This window comes from Epinephelus lanceolatus, chromosome 3 (genome assembly GCF_041903045.1).
Source record: "Epinephelus lanceolatus isolate andai-2023 chromosome 3, ASM4190304v1, whole genome shotgun sequence".
NCBI lineage: Eukaryota > Metazoa > Chordata > Actinopteri > Perciformes > Serranidae > Epinephelus > Epinephelus lanceolatus.
In genome coordinates this window covers 10,289,310-10,301,749 of record NC_135736.1, presented here as the reverse complement: position 1 = coordinate 10,301,749, position 12,440 = coordinate 10,289,310, and the positions used below count along the sequence as shown (strand labels likewise).

The 12,440-nt window shown below is 42.0% G+C and overlaps 1 protein-coding gene across 15 annotated transcripts in view; it reads right to left on the bottom strand.

Annotated features, from left to right (window-relative positions):
- ptprdb (protein tyrosine phosphatase receptor type Db) overlaps positions 1–11,055 on the bottom strand; it is a 221,123-nt gene extending 210,068 nt beyond the window's left edge. For 10 of the 15 annotated variants that reach the window (XM_033624615.2, XM_033624637.2, XM_078164858.1 and 7 more), the window contains exons 1-2: positions 10,922–11,055; positions 10,640–10,752 (exon numbers count right to left, since the gene is read on the bottom strand). The gene's annotated coding sequence lies outside the window, so the exon portion shown is untranslated. The remainder of the gene's footprint in view (positions 1–10,639; positions 10,753–10,921) is intronic. The other 5 variants (XM_078164875.1, XM_078164877.1, XM_078164876.1 and 2 more) reach the window with 1 other exon arrangement.
- Between the last annotated feature and the right edge of the window lie 1,385 nt (positions 11,056–12,440).

Genomic DNA, 12,440 nt, shown 5'->3' with positions numbered 1-12,440 from the left:
GTGTAGGTAGTAATGAGGAAGAAGCCAAACTAAAGGCAGAACAGATGAGAGGAGAGGAGAGGAGAGCAGCCAAATTTGATTTAGACAGCGGGCAAGAGAGATGGAGAGAGGGTGGGACGGAGAGAGTTAGATAGACAGGGAGAGAGCGAGGGAGGGAGAAGGACAGCGGTATATTAGTCAAGGTGTCCAGTCTATGTATTGCCTGCTGTGCAATACCACCCCTCTGATTTACTCTGCCGAGTGACTGATGAGAGGGAGGATGAGAAGGAGGGATGCAGGGATGAAGGGATGAGAGAGGAGGGAGGTCTCGCAACGAGCGTTTAGGCCAAATTAACGGCACCTCATAAATTAGACTAACAGCCAAAGTGGAGGGACTGGAGGGGAGGGGCCGTGGATGTGTGTGTCTGTGTGTGTGTGCGTCAAAGTGTGGTTCTGTGTACACAAGAACGTGTGTTGTGCATGTATGTGAATGATGACATGTCAAGAGGGAACAATTTGAACCACTGCAAACAGATTACTCTCTGATAAAGTAGTGATATCCAGCCGTTCACTCATACAAACACAATCTTCCCTTGATTACCGCACGTACTGAAGCGTTTTCTCCCGCATGAGGCGCTCATAAACTGAAACAGCAGGGAGATTGTACACATTGACGGTGCTGAATTAAAGTTACTCACCTTTTTGTTTCCCATTCTCATTTTAATGTCCTTGTATGAAACAAAGGTAGCATGACATGTTTGCACAGTAGATTTGGACCTATCTGAATGCAAACACGTCTGATAAAAATCACATTCAGATACATCTTAAGCCCTGTTTGCATGGCACTAGTATTACCAGGGGACCTAATATGACTTAGATCTACATCTGTGTTTTGAGCACACAGGAGGCATGCATGTGTAGCATCCACTTCCTAAACAACAGCAGGAATGGCTGCTGAGAAGAAAAGCAGGCACTGGACTTGCGAAGACACACTCATTTTAATTACAGTGTGGGTCACCATGCTGAGATGAGCTGCCTGAATTTGCACCCAAAAACTGTCAAAGTGTTCATTTATAATTGCCAATGCAGCCTCCATATGTCTTGACTGGTAAAAAGGCAGAACAGAGATGCAGAAAAAACAAAAAAAAAACCCTGCAAAAACAACAACAACCCAAAATCATTAAGATGCCAAGTCATACCGGACTCACGACCTCTGTGTTCTGCGAAATACGGTAGCTAACTTCTGCCGGAATTTTTACTTGTCAAATTACAGATATGACAGATTCGTATGGGATTAAGATCCCAGATGACCTCTGCAATTATTACAAGTTCCATGTAGTACTAGTTCCATGTGAATAGGTTTTATGTTTTTAAGGATTTGTTTAGGCAACTGGTTAGATTTAGGTTATAAAGTTTGGATTTTTTGAAGTGGGATTGTATGAGGTACCTATCCATAGTTAGGGTATTTACCTTTGCCGTGGTGGTCTGCCTGCTTCCTGTTTGGAGAAGCAGGCAGGAGTACTGACACGGTAGCTAAGCAATGCACTGCAGCAGCAAAATGTGTTTTAGCCACCTAAAAGAAGGCCCACACAAAATATTGATATCAGTTTAATTGTACTTTAATTTAAATTTACCTTGCCTTCAGATCACCCTTTCCTTTGGCACTACATTTTCTGAACCATAGAACTTCCGTATTCCTACACATAAGTGCAACTGTGCCACGTACCATATTATGCTGAAGCTCTTTGGGTCATACTTTTAGCCGTTTGTGGAAGAGACAAAAAATACGATAATAAAATTAAAAGAATGTGTGATTAAGACAGTGACAACGACTGTGGAGACCAGAGTATACAGAAGAAGAACTTTTGCAGAAGGAGACAAAAGGGCCAAAAAAATATGTGTAGGACTATGGAAGTTCTACAATTAAGAAAATGTAGTTCCAAAGAAAAGGGCAGTCTGACAGCGAGGGTACTCAGTTAAAATATTCTCAGTATAGCATTCACTTAAACTGGTAATGATTTTTTTTTTTTTTTTTATCTAGGTCTTTTTGGAAGTGGCTAAAATGTGTTTTGCTGCCGACCCCCATCCACAGCAATGCATTGCTTAGCTTCTGTATCAGTACTCCTGTTTGTTTCTCTACACTTTGAACTTACTGACCGCCATCCACTGAAGGTAACACACTGACTATGGATAAGTACCTCATACAACCCCATTTCAAAAACTCCAAACCATACCTTTAAGGTTTGGGAAAGGTGATGGTCTTGGTTACATACTGAAAAAGTAAAGGCTGACTTGAAGGTGACGCGAGACAGAATGCATTGATTTTTTTCAGCATTCAAGCAATACCACAATCTTCCCCTCACTATAACCAAGTGGCCTCACCAAAACATAACAACATGTGGGACACAGGACACAAATCTCAGTCTCAACCATTGTATGCTTTGTACACCCAATCATGTCTCTCTCTCTGTCCCTCTCACTCCTCTCCTCATGGATTGAAAAAAAAAAAAAACAACTCAATCTAATCCAGACAGAATAGCATTTCCTCCGTTTGGCAGAGCAATTAGAAGTGTACAAACACGCTGAGTAGGAGACAGGGTTACTGGATGAGGACTTTCAGTTTACACAAGTCTTCACACAAATTTCATTCCCTCTCAGAGTACTCTCTCTGTACGTTTTCTGTTACCGTTCAAGCTATACATAGCATAAGTCCTCCCCTGTGAGTGTTATTTATGTTCCTCCCCTTAAATTCTAAAGAAATGTTAACTCTGTCAGAAGTGCAGGCACTTGCCGATCGCTGTGTGATTACAGCAGTGCTTGACTGAGTGAGATACTAATACAAACACACACACACACACACACACACACACACACACACACTAACCCACCCACACACCAATCTTGGCAGTGTAGAGTTGATGCTCAGAGTGATTAAAGTGGCGTGCCTCTGAGTGTGTCACCTGGGTGCTGCTGTATCTTAAATCAGGACAGTGGGGCTCAGATTGGGTATTGACTGGCCTGCAGAAGTCTCCATCCATCACGCTGAGAAACGATAGCACAGAGGCCGCCCTGATGTACCCATATACCACTGGTGTTGCTCACTGGCTGGCCGAGGTGACGCAGGGTTAGGGTTATGGCGCGGACTGTTATTTATGTTGCATGGTAAGCAGCAGGCAAGAAGGCGCGTCTCACAGGCAGATGTGGACTGACAGGCAATGCGTCTGCCGTCAAGATATGGATAAACACGCGTTCAGAAGCTAACACAAAGGCAGGCGCACCTGTGACAAACACGGGCTGACAGACACATATGCTCAGACGTGCAGCACTTATCGCAAGAGATAAGACTTCCTTTTCTGTCCCTGTCCTGTTGTCTCTCACTCTCGGTGATATACACACGCACGCATACAGAGAGACAAGCGCACACACCCGCAGACATACCACTCTGTTTTGAGGGCCTGAGCAGCATCTTTTGACTGTGTGCCTAATGATAATAAATGAGCCATCATGGGTGAGGAGGGAGGCACTAAGTCATCCCCTTCATCGACAGGAGGAAGACTGGGAGCCCCAAGGTCACCCCACTGTCAGCATCACTCTCCCTAACGACTCCTCTCGCTCTCTCACACACTCACATGCATGCATGTGCGCATGCATACGCACACACGAAGTGGCACAAAGTGCACCATGTCAGGTTCACATATGCATACACCAGAGACCACCCAGTAAAACCTGCTTCAAGATACTTCACGCTGAATTCCTCTTCTAGATAAAGCTTGTTGTCATTTAAAGGAGCTGTATGTAGGATTAAATGGGATCTACTGGAAGAACTGGAATGTAACAGTTGTAACTATCACCCAAAAATAAGAATTGTTGTGTTTTCGTTACCTTAGAATGAGCCCTTCATATCTAATGAAGGAGCAGGTCCATGGCAGGGTCCACCATGATGCACTGCCAAGGTTTTACAGTAGCCCACAATGGACAAACCAAACACTGGATCTAGAGAGGGCCTTCTGCATTTTTACATTATCTGAAGGCCACTTTAGGTTCTCTACACACTCATAAAAGGAGGGCGAGGTGAGGGACATTCAGTTCAGCAGATTCAATCTGCAACCTCACTGCCAGATGCCACTAAATCCTACACACTGCTGCTCTAAAGAGGAGGCGGTATTTGCCACAAGGTTAGATTATGTCACATTTTCAAATGTAACTCCACATCCTCTGAACTTTTTTCACAGTAAAAGGTTTTATTCAGTGGTGGAGGAAGTATTCAGATCCTTTACCTACGTAAAAGTACCAAAACCAAGCTGAAAAAATACTGTTACTGGTTAAAGTCCTGCATTGAGTAAAAGTGTGTAATTACAATCAGCAGAATGCATGTAGGTATTCAAATTAAAAGTGCTCAGGCAGAAAATTTTAGACCAATTTAAGAAATTGGAATGATCAAATTATTCGAAAGTAAAACCAGCAAGTCCTCATTTTTAGGAAGCTGGAACCAAATTTTTGCATAAGAAATAAAGACTTAAACACAGTGGTGAGGAGTAACTAGTTATGTAATTAAATTTCAAAATGAATGTAAGTCTGATCAGTTACAGTTACTGAAAACAGTTATTAATCAAAATGTTGCCGCAGTGGCCCGGGTTCGACTCTAGCCTGTGGCCCTTTGCTGTATGTCATTCCCTCTCTCTCTCCCCCCTTCATGCTTGTCTGTCCTATACATTAAAGGCTAAAAAGCCCCAAAAAATATCTTAAAAAAAAAAAAATCAAAATATTAATGGTTACATATTTTTTGGGGGGTAAAAAGCTTATATGTAGTAAAAAAAATCTGTTGCTTTGCATCTTTTCACAGGAATGTCTTCTTTAAGCATATTTAAGACAACACAGGTCAACAGGTCATTTGTTAGAAAAGCAAACAAAAAGTAATTATATGTACTAAGTTACATTTCTCTGATGAAGTAATTAAAATAGTCACATTACTTCTTACTTTTACGTTCCCAACTGGTGGAATGTGGCCCAAAAGTGTGTCACAGGTCCATTCTGAATGTACCGTAACTGACTTGAACATGACCACCCATCTTAAAAACACACTATAATTTGAAATAAAGTGAATTTGCAGTACAGAGTGTCGATATTGTGAGTGACTAACAGGCAGATACTTGACAGAGACAGAAAACTAGCTCAATGACACGGCCAAACGCAAGTATGACGCTGTTTTGTGGACCTTGATCTCATAACTAAGGAGAAATTTGGTCCCTGTGGCTGGATCAGTTGGAAACTGCTGGCTTAAATAATTATTGAAACAGTTGCCAATTAATTTTCTAAGCAATGCACTGATCACCCTAAAATTTGTACTTAGTTACATTCCACCACTAGTTAATATATTTAACTTCTAATTCAGTGGTTGCCCACCTCTTTGGCATGAAGCTACACATGTGGGCGGTTTAACCAAAAATAATCATCACAAATTGTTTAGCTTATTGACTTTTTAGGGGCCAGAAAAGTTCAAACAGTTCTGTATTTCACAATAAAAAAACACAAATTTGAGGAAGGTCAAAAAGAGTAAGCCAAAGTTGTACAGCAGAAATGTTTTGTGTTTTCCCCTCTTGCTCATCATCTTGCAGCCCTCAGATTTACCCCCAGGTTACAAATCAGTACTCTGGTTTTTAGACAATTTCTAAGTTTCTAAAACGAGAAGAAAACTTACTATAACTTATTAATTGGCAGTGATTTGCTTGTTACTTAAAAAACGTGTTACTCAAAAAACACCCCTGCACTCGTGCCCTCACCCTGCCCAGTGTACAGAATATCACCAGCCAGCGTTTCCCTTCAGCAAAACAGCACCAGATCAGATCAGCTGAGAAAGACAAGCATTGCATAACTGAAACATGTCTTCATAAAGCCCTCTTGACCCTCCTGATTTCCGGCCCTCTCCCTAATGAGCTGCCATGCGCTGTCATCTCTCAGAGGCACAGATCTGAATTCAAATCCGAAGAGAGAGGGGGGCAAGCAAATACCTCCAGCCAAGAGACACAAACTAAAGGAGTCCAAACCAGTGAGCGCTATTAATGCTGTACTAAAAATGTAAGTTTGTGGGAGAGAGGAGGCATCACAAGATGCGTTGGAGAAACGAACAGGAAGGTAGCGCCTTCACTTTCAACTGTGGGAATTCTTTTCACACACACTCTCACTCACGTATAGATTACACATGCACACATACATGCAAAGGCACACAGACACAGACACACACACACACACACACACACACACACACACACACACACACAGGTTGCAAGTTTAGACTGGAGCTGTAGAAAGCTAATTTGCACCACATTGAAATGCATCTCAATTAAAGAGAAACACATCGAGGTGCCAGGGGAGGAGAGAAGAGAGAGATGTGATAGAACGGGAGGGAGGAATGGGGTGTGAAACAGATAGTGTGTGAGAGTATGAGAGTAATAGAAAGAGGGGGGGTGAGCTCAACTGTATTTGGCAAGGGAAGAAGGGAGGGAGAGAGAAAGACAGAGAGAGGGAGAGAGAGAATGTTTTCATCTCCCTCTCTTGGAAAAACATCTCATTTTGGGATGAATCAGATTTAGAAAGGGTGTTAGGAGGTTGAGGCGCAGCTAAAATCCTAACTAACTTCAACCTCGTTATCACCAGCTCTTTGGTTTGGTGCCAGCTCACTAGGGCTGTCCCTGCTGAAACCGTGTGTGTCTGTGGGCATGTGTGTCTGTGCTCAGATATTTTTAAGCCCAAGGCCATGTACTGTATGACAGGATGGGCGGATACATCCAAGACACAATAAGGTTTTACCTAAGTGTGTAGGCAAGTGTGACCGCAGGCCTGCATCGATGTGCTTTGGGTATTTTTTGAGAACGTGTTGAACGCTTTGTTTGTCATGTTAGCCCATGTTAAAAATTAGATAACGTGCGTAAGTACATTCGTATGTGCCTGTTATGTGTGATTTCGTGAGTGTGTGTCTGAGAGAACAAACAACAACCAGAGAAAAGAGAAAAAAACACACATATACACACACACACACACACAATCTGTCACATGGAAATATCAGGATTGGCTTTGTACGCCGCTACCATTTTGCACGGACTGTCATGTTCTTAAGACTGTGATGATGCTGCCAGCCCACCATCTTAACAACAACAACACCGAATACAAGTAGATCCATTCTTTCATGCTGTCAAAAAGACACTCAACTTGTCTGCTTCTTGAGAAAGCCCCCTTAACCCGGTGTTTGCCTCCGTTCCAATAAAAGTCGCACAGCTCTTAGAGTGAAGAGCATTCTGGGAAATCAAGTGCTTTTGATCTTATTCTGGTGTAGAACTGTAGCGCCCTGCTCCTGACTGCAGTGCTGTTAACACAATTATCACCATGATGTCATGCATCTAGCTGCTTTATTATTAGTGTCAGTTAGGGCTGCACAGTTAATTAAAATTTTATTTGAGTCACAATTTGGCCGAGTGCAATATCCAAATCGCAGGAGCCGCAATCTTTTTTTTTTTTTTTTTTTTTAAAAAAGGTAAAATATGTCATAACACATCATTATAAATGAAGCACTGTGGTGACAAGGAGATGCACCTCTTACTCCAGACATAAGAGAACATGCTTGTTTAGTACAGACCCCACCAAAATGACATCATCTTTTTTTTTCAGTGAAAATGAAATGCAAAAATGGTCATTCTCACTATAATCGTGACTCATATCGCAATATCTGTCCAAGTAATCGCAAAATTCATTTATTTTTTCATAATGTGCTGCCCTTTTATCAGTGATAATCAGATGATCTATATTATTAAGAGTATGAGAGCTGTCATCATCATCATCATCTCGACTGCCATAAGCGACACCGTTTCGGCACATCATCTGAGAATACATCATCTCATTTTCACCTGACAAAAAAGTGATGGAGGTCGGCGAGGCTAAATGACTGGTTCTTTGCATGATTGCCTGGCCATGTGTACGATGAGGGTCAAAATCTCTACTGAAACATCCGTGTGAATCCCACATGGAAACCCATCTGAAGAGGAGGTAAACTGAGCAGGGATGGCACAGGATACTCACCAGCTGAAATAACTTTCCTTTAATACATTAATGCTTTTACTTTAAATGCAGCTAGAAGATACACAGACTATTGGACAATCATGACTTACACACACAGCTGCTTCACTTTAAGACAGTTGTCACACACATCTACAACTGTTGCAGATTAAGTTACACAATGCAGCCACAGGCTTTTTTCCATTGTGATCCTCTGAGTGGAGGGTTAGGGCAAGATGTTACGTCTGTCAAGATCGACTGGCACAAATAAAATATGCATATAATCACATATAGAAATAAAAGAAACATAAGAGGACAGCACAGTGTTACGTTGTGCACGTCTCTTTTCTGAGAGACTTTTTGTTAGCTATCTCCTCAAAGCTTGCTTAAAATTCTTCTCTACTTCAATCAGTTTTAGAGAAACAGGAAATTTCAATTGCAGCTGCATATAAAAAATGTTTTTCGCCCGTTGGAACATGAGATAAATTCTGACGATCAAATATCCACAGCTCACCTCCCTCACTGGTAGTGCATCATTTCTTACTGCACCATAGGCGTAGATTTTGGGGGGCACACGGAGGACACGTCCACTTCAACATTCAGAATGTGAATTTGTCCCCTTAATAAAAATGTTAAGCAGCAGACAACTTTTATTTTGACAAAATTAAAGACATTTACACTAATAATTGATACAAAAAAGACAAATTGGTGCATAAAAATTTACCAGAATACAGGAAATTCAATGTTTGATGCTAGGGCTGCAACGATTAGTCGACTAATCGATGACTTATCGACTGTTAAAATAATCAGTGACTATTTAAATAGTCGACTAATCGGTTCGAGTCATTTTTCATAGAAAAGTACTGTAAGAGTACCCCAAAATACTCTCATTGCAGCTTCTTACGTTCAAATATTGGCAGCTTCACACACTCTCATGACGGTGAACTAAAACCCTTTGGCGTGAGTACGAAACAAGACATCAGATGATTCGATAAAATGATTAGTCGACTAATCAAAGAAATAATCAACACTGCCACTGCCACTGCGAAAACTGATTTGGGACACAGCACAGCAGACCCTCAACTGTTGTCCAGCATATTTCCCTCTCGTTACCTGAGTTATAAGTCGCCCTCATTTGTACTTAAGTTAGTGGTCTTGTTTGGTCAATCCTCTTAGCCTCCCCTTGTTTGTCTTGCAGTCGCGTAGCTAAGCTAAAATAAGCAGTGGCCTTCTTTCATATAAATCTCATGCTGGTGACAAGCATGTCAAAGCCAGAAGAACCTACTGTGTATCAGTGAAGCCCTGACAGCTAAATATAAAATATATAAGCTAAAAGAAAAACTGCTTACATGGGTTTTCCTCTTCCTCCAATACTTTGAGTTAGCATAATCTCTCCCTCTCTCCCTCCCTCTATCTGTCCCTCTTTTCTTTTTGCTCACTTATTCTTTCCTTGCATACACATGACTGAGCAAAGCTGGCACACAAACAGCCACACGCACCAAGAAACACACACACACACACACACACACACACACACACACATACACGTTCCTGGGTACATGTTTCACATTGACGGCCCCATACTGTACATGGACAATAAAACACATCAGCAAAACTGCTCAAACAACCTCCACCAGCACTTTGTCATGCCCTCTGTGTCTTTACGGCTTCTCAATCTGCCCTTGATGACACCGCTTATGAGCCTTTAAGCGGCCCTCTGTTGTGCATGGGCTGACAGATCGAGTTGTCATTACATTAAGTAGGGACTCTCTATTAGTGCAAATGGTGGCACATAACCAGATAATCGGCTGTGGACAGCAAGTGTGGCTATGTGGGAGGTGAGATGCTAACGGATGGTGTGTGGGAGAGTAATGTTTTATGTTGGAGGAAGTGTGATATCTCCATTATAGACAAGCTTAATTGATAAACAGGACAATAAAAGCAGCAAATGGCCCCATAGATTTGTGCCTACAGCACAGCCAGCAAGTACTGTAGGATGTCACTATATATACATGGTGTGGAGTAATGGCTCCAACAATAATAGCATATCAAGTAGAGGCTTTAGAACAATATCACACAATGTCATCATTGTGAAGAAATAAAAGAGTAATAAAAATCTCTCTCATAAAAGAAAGGAAGCTTCCCTGAGGGATCCCTCAAATGTTTCTTTCTTCTCACACTCCTCTCACCTAATCCCCCTCCCCTCCTCTCTCCCTCACCCCGGCCGGCTGTATTTTACTCTCCTCACCCTCCGTGATAAGAATACAGACTGATAATAGTCACAAATGGCCCACGTTTAATTCCCATGCATAATAAGCGCCAACTTCGCAGCCATGGGGTAAAAACAATTGAAAGAGAGGAGCGACCGAGCTGCGCTACCACGCTGCCTTTTTTCCAGCTCCTGGCACGAGCAAACAATTCATGAAACGCTTCTTCAAGTGTTTCACGGTGGCAATTCAAGTAAATAAAAAATAAAAACAAAAAAAAGAAGAAAAAAGTACCCGGGTTATTTAGACACGCCCGTTTCACATCAGCACAACACATCACATGGAGCACTTTCACATGTTTGCGTAAAAGGAATAAAGAGCAAGATTGTTTTTTGAAGTGTGCTCACCAGAATATCCAGATCAGAGCTCGGTGTACGGAGAATCCCGAGGAGTTTCCCGTGTCTTTCTTCACCCCAAGTTGAAGACAGCGATCAGACGCGCTCCCACAGTCCCGACTCAACTGCAAAGAGAGAAAAGGTAAGACCACATTGAGGGGAAAGCACGTCAGCCTAGAGACTCTCACATCCCGGACGGCAATCGAGGTCAACCCCCCTTCTCCTCCCACCTACCCAACCCCAAAAAGTACATCAATAATTACACACGTTTAGCCCGCTAATCCGGGACTGTACCTCGTAAACGAGCCGGGATGACCACCGGAGAGTGAGAGAGACGGAAAAAGGACCGGGCAAGGCAGCGGCTGTCAGATTTGACTTCAAACTGATGCTGACGATGCGCACCGAGATAAGCTCCGGAGGAGAGAGAGAGGAGAGGAGAGAGGGAGAGAGAGAAGGAGGGAGAGACAGATCAGAGGTGCAGCAATGAGAGACACACACACAGAACTGAATTAAACAATCCGACACTTAAAAGTTCTTCAACTAGGTCAAGATATAAAACACAAAGCACCTATGTGTTACACATAGATATGGCACGTGGAGTCATAAAAAGTCTTGATGAATATTTTCCAGTGTTACAGAGGCACTGGAAGGCATCTTCAGTGCATGTTTAAGGTAACAATTCAATACAGTGATACAGTCAACATACCCTGAGGCTAACAGCCACAAGGAAAGACTGTGATACTCAACTTATGGCCTGTGGGCTAAACCTGGCCCACAACAGGGTGCCTGGTGGCCCGCTGACCACTCTCTGATTCTCAGGTAAAACATATTGATTCACACTGGGATTTTTTTGTGTGTGCTTTGAATGTAGATAAGGTGCCAGAGTGCAGAAAACAACCATCAAAATAGAGCTTTTTTTATATTAAAAAAAGTGCCAGAAGAGGATTTCCCCAGACCCCTCAACAGAGTCCAGGTTTAGACCTGAATATCCACAAAACTTAGAAACACCCCTGCATACACCTGACCTGTGAGGGGCCGCTGTCACTAAATTTGCCTCTTGGCAAAGATGAGAAAGCACCAAACGTCCAAAGGTCAAAAACGGGCAGTTACTTTCTTGTATACTGATAAACAGTGGCGTAGTTGATGGGCCCCAGTGCACGCTATTATGAAGGACCAGAGTGCACACAATCATGTACATATCCTCTCGTCACATGACATGAGACGTGAGAGTGAGTTGACATCGGATAACATCACCATATATAATACCCAGCAGGCATCATTACATATCTGTATATAACAAAAAATAATAGAGAAAATAAGAAATTATTCATTTAATTTATCATTTATAATAGTTTATTTATAGTTGTAGAATATTTGACTTATAGAAGAGGTAATTTATAGTTATAGAATAAGCATATAATTTTGTTATAGTTGCTATTGACCATTATACAAAAAAAAGGAAAAATAAAAATGGCAGATGGGTTTCCCTTTTTCAAGGGCATTTATAGCGAATGGCACTGGTTGTAATTCAATGAGACACATTGTTGGAGGGCCCACCCTCTCAGTGGGCCCCCCACCTCACAGGCCCCAGTGCACTGTCTATATATATATATATATATATATATATATATATATATATATATGTATGTATATATATATATGCCCCTGCTGATAAATATGATTAATGTTTGTTTATTAACTGGCCCCTGGCCTCCTCTCATATTGCAAAAGTGGCCCCTGGGCAAAACAAGTTGAGTATCCCTGCTGTAGAGTCTCACACGCACACAAAGAGAAGGATTATACAGTGATTGTA